The sequence below is a fragment of the Thalassophryne amazonica genome, unplaced genomic scaffold, assembly GCF_902500255.1.
Source record: "Thalassophryne amazonica unplaced genomic scaffold, fThaAma1.1, whole genome shotgun sequence".
Classification (NCBI taxonomy): domain Eukaryota; kingdom Metazoa; phylum Chordata; class Actinopteri; order Batrachoidiformes; family Batrachoididae; genus Thalassophryne; species Thalassophryne amazonica.
This window is the reverse complement of record NW_022986267.1, coordinates 178713-188806: the sequence shown is the minus strand read 5'-3', so window position 1 is coordinate 188806 and position 10094 is coordinate 178713.

Sequence of the window (10094 nt, the reverse complement as noted above, 5' to 3'; positions counted from 1 at the left end):
CACACAGCCAGGGCACCTAAGGAGGGGCTCCGTAAAAAGCATTTCAAGGTCCTGGAGTGGCCTGGCCAGTCTCCAGACCTGAACTCAATAGGAAATCTTTGGAGAGAGCTGAAACTCCAAACCTGAAAGATTTGGAGAAGATCTGTATGGAGGAGTGGACTAGAATCCCTGCTGCAGTGTGTGAAAACCTGGTCAAGAACTACAGGAAACGTTTGACCACTGTAATTGCAAACAAAGGCTACTGTACCAAATATTAACATTGATTTTCACAGGTGTTCAAATACTTATTTGCAGCAGTAAGATACAAATAAATTATTAAAAAAATAATACATTGTGATTTCCTGATTTTTTTTTTTTTTTTTTTTTTTAGATTATGTCTCTCACAGTGGACCTGCACCTAAGATGAAAATTTGAGACCCCTCCATGATTTCTAAGTGGGAGAACTTGTAAACTCGCAGGGTGTTCAAATACTTATTTTCCTCACTGTATATAAGATGTTTGAAATTCTGTTTGTGCTTATTAAATTCCACGCCGATTAAACGTAGCAGACACAGATTATTTGTTATAATTGTTTTAGCAAGTTTTCAGGGTATCATGCATGCAGTTTCTTATTAACTTGATGAAAAGCATAAAAAATACATTTTTGTAGTATAATAATTTGCAATTGTCATCATGTGCGCTCAAGGGATTACGGGATACATCAATAGGGCTAATGGCAGTGTTCTATTTATTTTGACACCGGTTATAACAGATGGTTATCTAATTACAACTTGGCTTTTTTTTTTTTTTTTTTTTTTTGGAAAAATGCCTTTTTTTTTTTTACACAAAAAAATGGCATATTTTACAAAAGGACATTTATCTGTAAACACCAGCACACGACACACCTCACATTAACGTGTTGGTTTACATAGAATGAATCATCCAATCAGTGTAAGCAGAGGCACATTTTACCCAGAATGCCATCTGTCTGTGTTTGTTACAAAACTTCAGAATTAGTGCATTATTCAACATTAAAAGATATATATGTTAACTTTGCACAGATGACAGAATTGACATTAATGGAGTTATTCTATCAGTATTCATTTTATTTATAAACCAAACCATAACTCAGCACTGTTTTATTTTCCAAGACCTCGGCCTGACGGCAGTGCTGTGATTGAGTAGAGAGTTGAGTTTTGCGGCTCCTCTCAGTTGCTTCTGTGCTGGAATCCATGTAGTAAACAGAAGCTTCCAGCAGGGGGAAGGACGCTCAAAGACAGACGTGCTGACTCATTGTTTGGGTCTGTTGTTGCTTTTGATGCTTCCAAAAGCGATCATTGTGTTAAAATTCAAAATCAGCTTGTTAGTAGTTGTAAGTGTACCGGAGACCATACTGGCATTTATCGGTTATCTGTAACTTCCGATACATTTTTGGGTGGTTTATTGTTTTAACTTTATCAAAGATAACTTTTCAGTTATCTGATTATCTGTTATCAAAGTTAATTTTTTGGTTATCTGTGCCCACCAGTGGATGGCATCCTTTATCAACTGACAAAGTTTGATCCAGTGTCGTCAACTGAAATCCCTCCTAAAAATTGGTCCGTCCTGCCGATTATCACCTCATTTCTGCTTAAACCTGCACTCCAGTCATCTGCCTCAGAGACAGATATCTGAAGCTTTCGTACAACAATCGTTTCCACATAAATTCAGCGTTATTTCATAATAAAGAATGGAGGAAGCGATCAGAGCGCCCCAGCTCAGACGAGTTGCTACTGTTGCGTACACTGCTCCTCCATCATTTCAAAGCCTCAGTAGCGACTCACCGATTATCGCCTCGTTTCTGCTTAAAACTGACTTTAGAATGATATAAGAGGTTTTACTTTGTCATTTGATGGTTAATAATCACATTATTCCCTTTGATCACGATGGGTGTCGAGCTACTGTGGTCCCAAATAACACATGCACAGTGAAGGCAGAGCAGACCAGTTTTTAAGAGGGGACTGTTCGGTCTGCAACACCAAAAACATTGAAAACCCCATTTAATGTATATTTTACATTATATCTTAATCAGACACAGTGTTACCAACTTGGCGACTTTCTCGCTAAATCTGGCAACTTTCCAAACCCTCTTGACGACTTATTTTCTTAAAAGTGACTAGCGACAAATCTGGCTACTTTTCCTGGCGTCACTGGTGACATTTCTGGTGTTTGGCGACTCAAAGCACATACTGATCTAGTCTCTATTCTCACCGAGCAGCAGCGGGTCGGCCCCTCCACTTAGTCCGCTGCTGCTGCTTGCAAAGCCACAGAGCCCAAAGCACTGAGCGGAAGGATATCTAGAATCCTCCGCATTCAAACATGCACGCACAATGCCTCCGCAGCTGTTCACTCGGACTCGTTCTGCCAACTTACCTCGTTTGCTGTGCTGTGACTAATTAGTTTCCAGACTTTGAGGATCCCTGGTCTCGAGAAGTTATGTTATTTTGAGAAGTGATAGCCAATTTTAATGGCAAAATAAACAAACAAACCAGCAATCAAGTTTATTTGTAGTTCTATTATGAAGGTGTTTTTGCTCACTTTTTTGTCTATCCAATGTTTTTTTTTGTTTTTTTTCAACAAAAACTATTTCAACAAATACATTAACAGCAAATGAACAAAGGAGGACAAGGCCACAATAACATTCACAGTGTTATCATTTCAAATAGAACGAGACAGAAAAAAAATGTACAATAACAAAAGTAGAGATTCTTTAACATTAATTCTCTTCAAAAACTTCCTTATAGAGTGGCAGTTTTATGACATACTGCTTATGTATTGTTCAAATTCAGCCAGAAGTCTGTGTAAATTCCTTTTCAATACTCTGCATTTATGAATATGGAATTTACCAAGCAACATTAAAAGGTTGATAATGTATTCAGTGATCTTTCCCACACATCGATTTCTATTACCCACAACATTTTTTTCCTACATCTGTTATGATGTCATAATATGCAAATTAGTCGATGACATCATTTAGTGACTTCTGGTGACTTTTAGGACAGCCAATAGCTACTTTTCTTACTGAGGAGTTGGCAACGCTAATCAAACGTGCCCCAATCACTCATATTTGAAAGTGGGGTGCAGACTGGCGCTCACTATCGCCTGACAAAGTTTGATCGCTATCTGGATTTTGTGGACATTTGAATTTAATATTGAAAAGCCCATTTGGTGTACATTTTGTATTATATCAAAATCAAAAGTGCCTCAATCACTCTCATTTGTGACAGTGAGGTGCAAACTGACACTCTCAATGAATAGACTAAACCCCCCGTTACACATAGCAAGAATGTGCAGGAACCAGGCCGAAGCGGCAGACACTGCCATAATCAGACGCAGTTGGGTGGGAAAGAGGCGTGGTCAGCAGGGTCAGAACGCAGCCAGACTACCTCATCCACACCTGCACGACGTCCATAAAAGGCGCTGAAGACTGCCCGATGTCCAAACGTCTGGATGGCAAACACAGAACTGGAGTAGGAGTGAGCGCTGTGTTCCTCAGTATGCACAGTCCCTGTCGGTACTGGACACCGGAGTACAGCCAATGTATGGACCAGACTCACGTGATCTGAAAGTTTGCAATGGTCACACCATTCGTCAGAAGCAGGCTTTTCAGCAAACTTTAATTTCTTTTTTTCTCACTTCAGCAGAAAAACACAACTCTGTGCACCATGATGTCTGTTGGATTATCACATGGGATTTATTTTTGCCGTGGTTATTTGCAGCACACAGCAGCCGGGTGAAAGGCTTTTCACCACAGGCTGTGGTTTCTGGATCCTGTGGGCTCTGCACTGTGATATGATCCTGGTTCTGTGCGGGAGGTGATTTTCATGTTTAATAATGTTGTCATGGCCTGGCAATACAGTTCCATGTCACACCTCCTTCAGAGTTTAGATGGTAATCAAGTAATAATATGTATACGAGGGCTGTCAATAAAGTAATGGTCCTTTTTATTTTTTTCAAAAACTATATGGATTTCATTCATATGTTTTTACGTCAGACATGCTTGAACCCTCGTGCGCATGCGTGAGTTTTTCCACGCCTGTCGGTGACGTCATTCGCCTGTGAGCACTCCTTGTGGGAGGAGTCATCCAGCCCCTCGTCGGAATTCCTTTGTCTGAGAAGTTGCTGAGAGACTGGCGCGTTGTTTGATCAAAATTTTTTCTAAACCTGTGAGACACATCGAAGTGGACACGGTTCGAAAAATTAAGCTGGTTTTCAGTGAAAATTTTAACGGCTGATGAGAAATTTTGAGGTGATTCTGTCACTTTAAGGACTTTTCACGGTGCGAGACATCACGCAGCGCTCTCAGGCGGCTTCATCAGCCTGTTCAAGCTGAAAACCTCCACATTTCAGGCTCTGTTGATCCAGGACATCGTGAGAGAACAGAGAAGTTTCAGAAGAATTCGGTTTCAGCATTTTATCCGGATATTCCACTGTTAAAGGAGATTTTTTTAATGAAAGACGTGCGGACGGATCCGCACGTCGGGACGCAGCCAACGCGGTACGGCGGCACAGGAAAAACACTTCCGTGTTGATAACCATTTGTAAAATCCAGGCGGCTTTTGATGGCTTTCAGTGGAGTGAGTATATGAGAAATTGTTTAACAGGCAGGACATGTTCCAACTTGTCCTTAAGGCTTTCAACAGAGGTGTTTTTCCTGTGGCGGAGCGTCGTGGCGGCTGCATCCCGACGCGCGGACCCGTCCGCACGTCTTTCATTAAAAAAATCTCCTTTAACAGTGGAATATCCGGATAAAATGCTGAAACCGACTTCTTCTGAAACTTCTGTTCTCTCACGACGTCCTGGATCAATAGAGCCTGAAATGTGGAGGTTTTCAGCTTGAACAGGCTGATGACGCCGCCTGAGAGCGCTGCGCGACGTCTCGCACCGTGAAAAGTCCTTAAAGCGACAGTCTCACCTCAAAATCTCTCATCAGCCGTTAAAATTTTCACTGAAAACCAGCTTAATTTTTCGAACAGTGTCCACTTCGATGTGTCTCACAGGTTTAGAAAAAATTTTGATCAAACAACGCGCCAGTCTCTCAGCAACTTCTCAGACAAAGGAATTCCGACGAGGGGCTGGACGACTCCTCCCACAAGGAGTGCTCACAGGCGAATGACGTCACCGACAGGCGTGGAAAAACTCATGCATGCGCACGAGGGTTCAAGCATGTCTGACGTAAAAACATATGAATGAAATCCATATAGTTTTTGAAAAAATAAAAGGACCGTTACTTTATTGACAGCCCTCGTATTACAGCGGTGAGATCTGTTCAGCTCTGATGCATGTGATGATACATTACTGCCCATGAAACCACGGAGAGGCGCAGCGGCACATGCTACTTTCGGTTTGGTTGCGCAGTGTTCACACCGACTGCATATGATGAATGCATGCCGCATTTCCTTTGCCCTCCCTGGCTGGGGTCCAGTGGAGGTGGACATACATGGCACAACATGCCAGCAGGCTTTGCTGTGACTGATCAATCTCAGAGCTCAATCAACAGCGATCAGATCATTTCAGATGCTGTTATAATGCTGTCAGAATATGTAGACTGCGATCAGATGACACAAAAACTGGACATAAACCGTCGTCAGATGTGCGTCCCATCTCGATGTTGCCAAGACTGTTTTGAACATGTGCAGCACACTCGGGACAGCCGAGTGAATGGAACCAAATATGTAGACTGCTCAGAGACTGCTGTACATTGGTCTTCAGACCGCACCTCAATACTTCCTGATTCTGGCCAGATGTGTCAATCTGACGCCATTCGGCATCAGTCGCTGTATTTGTGACAGGGGTATAAGTTTGATCCACAACTGGTCTGTATTGCGGATTTAGCGGATATTTAATTCTTAATAACATTGAAAAGCACTTTTGATCTGTATTTTGTATTATATTTTAGCTTATTAAAAACCACTTTGACCTTGTAAATATTTTCCAAGGTAAAAAATTTGTGGAATTGGAAACTAGAGTTGGCGGAGCTATACGCTCTACAAGCGCAGTGCTCTAGTTGCTATTTATAATTATCTTAGAGCTTTCTCCATGTCATTTTTTTCATGAACATCACTGTTAAAACATGTTTTCGAGACCAATTCTGAACCAGTACTGAAGTGACTTGAAGCTACAGTGTGTAGCATTTACGAGTGTTTCTTTGCAGAATTAGAATGTAGCATTCATAACTATCTGTTCATCTATATTATAATAGCCAAGTGACCTCTGTATGCATCCGTGTGTATATCTTAGATTATGCAGAAACCAGGGAGAGCCGACATTTGTTGTTTGGCATGCTTATGTATTTTGAGTCAAGGATGAACGCTGCGAAAATAGAAAGTTGACAGGACACACATTTTTGGAGAAATTAGAAATTTTAGCTAACCAGCAAACAATGGACGTTGTATTGCAATGCACCATGGGAGTTTGGGGTTTTAAATATTACTGTGGTTCATGTTAATTTAACAGTATTATTAGTGTTATGATTTATTCTGTTTTGCTAGTTCAGTTGGTTTAGTTAAGTCTCATGTTGCTGTTATCATGAGTGACTTAAGTTTCATGTTGCTATTACCACTACCATCTCTTTCTGCCCGTGTAAAAATAGAAGCAGCTGCTTGCAGCAGAATGCGGAAAAGAAAAAAAACTCTCCATGCGTGCGTGTAACTTCGATCACAGAGAAACTGAGGAGAGCTGACATTGCCATTTGGTATGCTTATGTATTTTGGGTCAAGGATGAACACCGCCAAAACGGAACGTTGATGGGACTAATACAGTAGTGTTCAGAATAATAGTAGTGCTATGTGACTAAAAAGATTAATCCAGGTTTTGAGTATATTTCTTATTGTTACATGGGAAACAAGGTACCAGTAGATTCAGTAGATTCTCACAAATCCAACAAGACCAAGCATTCATGATATACACACTCTTAAGGCTATGAAATTGGGCTATTAGTAAAAAAAAAAAAAAGTAGAAAAGGGAGTGTTCACAATAATAGTAGTGTGACATTAAGTCAGTGAGTTCGTCAATTTTGTGGAACAAACAGGTGTGAATCAGGTGTCCCCTATTTAAGGATGAAGCCAGCACCTGTTGAACATGATTTTCTCTTTGAAAGCCTGAGGAAAATGGGACGTTCAAGACATTGTTCAAAAGAACAGCGTAGTTTGATTAAAAAGTTGATTGGAGAGGGGGAAACTTATACGCAGGTGCAAAAAATTATAGGCTGTTCATCTACAATGATCTCCAATGCTTTAAAATGGACTAAAATACCAGAGATGCGTGGAAGAAAATGGAAAACAACCATCTAAATGGATAGAAGAATAGCCAGAATGGCAAAGGCTCACCCATTGATCAGCTCCAGGATGATCAAAGACAGTCTGGAGTTACCTGTAAGTGCTGTGACAGTTAGAAGACACCTGTGTGAAGCTAATTTATTTGCAACAATCCCCCGCAAAGTCCCTCTGTTAAATAAAAGACATGTGCAGAAGACGTTACAATTTGCCAAAGAACACATATGGAGGAATATTTTGTGGACTGATGAGAGTAAAATTGTTCTTTTTGGGTCCAAGGGCCGCAGACAGTTTGTGAGACAACCCCCAAACTCTGAATTCAAGCCACAGTTCACAGTGAAGACAGTGAAGCATGGTGGTGCAAGCATCATGATATGGGCATGTTTCTCCTACTATGGTGTTGGGACTATATATCGCATACCAGGTATCATGGATCAGTTTGGATATGTCAAAATACTTGAAGAGGTCATGTTGCCTTATGCTGAAGAGGACATGCCCTTGAAATGGGTGTTTCAACAAGACAGTGACCCCAAGCACACTAGTAAACGAGCAAAATCTTGGTTCCAAACCAACAAAATTAATGCCTCGCAGATGTGAAGAAATCATGAAAAACTGTGGTTATACAACTAAATACTAGTTTAGTGATTCACAGGATTGCTAAAAAAGCAGTTTGAACATAATAGTTTTGACTTTGTAGCATCAACAGCAGATGCTACTATTATTGTGAACACCCCCTTTTCTACTTTTTTTTACTAATAGCCCAATTTCATAACCTTAAGAGTGTGCATATCATGAATGCTTGGTCTTGTTGGATTTGTGAGAATCTACTGGTACTTTGTTTCCCATGTAACAATAAGAAATATACTCAAAACCTGGATTAATCTTTTTAGTCATATAGCACTACTATTATTCTGAACACTACTGTATTTTTGGAGAAGCTACAGATATTGGCTAACAACACGGAACAATGCATGTTGCTAACTACATTTTGGACTCACACGGCATTCCAGCAGGGGGCAGTAAATCTTTATATTAAAAGCTTGAGTGCATGCGTGTATGATTTTATTTAGTAAGTACAGTGTAAGTACATAATATAATTGTAAATATGTTAAAAATACATGGACAAATGACAAAATAGAAGTAATAATAATAATAGTGTATATATGATAACAAGTACCTAAACAATTTATAAATACATTAAAACAGCAAATTAACATTAAACAAATTACATAATTAACAGGAAATAAAAGGGTTGAGTTCTTCTCCTAACTGCTGCGTTCTAATGTTCTAAAAACATTCTGGACTCACACGCCATTCCAACTGATTATACAAGCTTTGCTTAATTTATTACCACCTTTGGAAAAAAATGGCAGGTACCAATTTTAGAAATGTGCTAGTTAGTCTATAAATTATCTGCAACAAAGAATGTGTTTTCATAACCTCAGAATGAGTCCTTCATATCTACATGGCCGCCTCTCATGGAGGCCACCATGTTAATATAGTAACCCAAAGGGCCAATACATTTTTTTACCATTCCCAAAGCTAATGAAAATGCAAATTGTTAAGAACAAAGAAGAGGCATCAGTGGTTGCTCGCCTATGTACTCTCTACTCAGAAGACAGTGCATAGGTGAGTGCAGTAGACTCTACTGTAACAAATATGACAACCTTCATTTTAGCAAAATGGAGAATCATTCATATTGTTTTCACAAAAGAAGACAAGCATGAATCCCCATTGCAAAAGAATCATAAACATGAAGGGAAACTAAGTAGTGACTTGACTCCATATTGTAATTTGCAGCCTTACCACTAGATGACACCAAATCCTACACACTGTAACTTTAGCTAGTACAATTAGAAAAGAAGTTCAAATGTGCATGTAATATATGTTTATATATAGCATCTTTTATTGGCAGACTAACTAGCAGGAACGTGACTGTTGTACTGAAGCACTTAACATTTGTAATTGAGCTTTGTCCTAATTTGATGATGATTCTCAGATGATATATTATTTAACATATATGTTCATAATGAATTTTAAATGAAGTTACAAATGTTGTATTAAATGTGGTATTGTCATTGTGAGTGTTGTTTTTATTCCATGTATGGACTATATCTACTAGTGGTGCTAACCAGTCATCATATTTTATCATTTTTAGTCTCCTGTTATCTTGTTTTTGCTATGCATTGAGCGTACTGATGGAGAGGTACAGAGATGGCCAGATGGTGTGTTTGTGAACTTTTTCATGCCTGTCGATTGCATCATTTTCTGTTAAGCAGCCTTTGTGTGAGGACATGTGTAGCGTGCTCGGCGGATTTTCATTTCAACGAAAAAAATGGAACGACTGGAGCAGCGCCGCATCAAATTTTGCCAGAAACTGGGCGACAGCCAGGTGGAAACCATTCGGATGATTCAGATGGCTTTCGGTGACTTTTCAGTCATGTGACTATCCAAGAAATTGTGGAAGAGGTGGGCATGTCACAGCATGTCCTGTGAGACTTCAACACGGAGGCGCTTTTGCACCGCCATCAGAAGCAGCATGAATTTCACCGCCACTCTTTTCACGGCCAAATCTTCTGTCACAGTGGAATGTACCAAAAAAGTGCTGATGTCCACCTCTTCCGCAATTTCTCGGCTAGTCACACGATGGTCCCGCATCACCACAGCATTCACTTTGGAATGATCTGGTCATTTCGGCAAGTTGATGGCCAACCGGAGCGTGGCTCGCTCTCTACCGTTGTGTGGATGTCTTTAAACCGGTTGTACCACTCCTTAATCTGTGTGATGCCCATAGCATCGTCA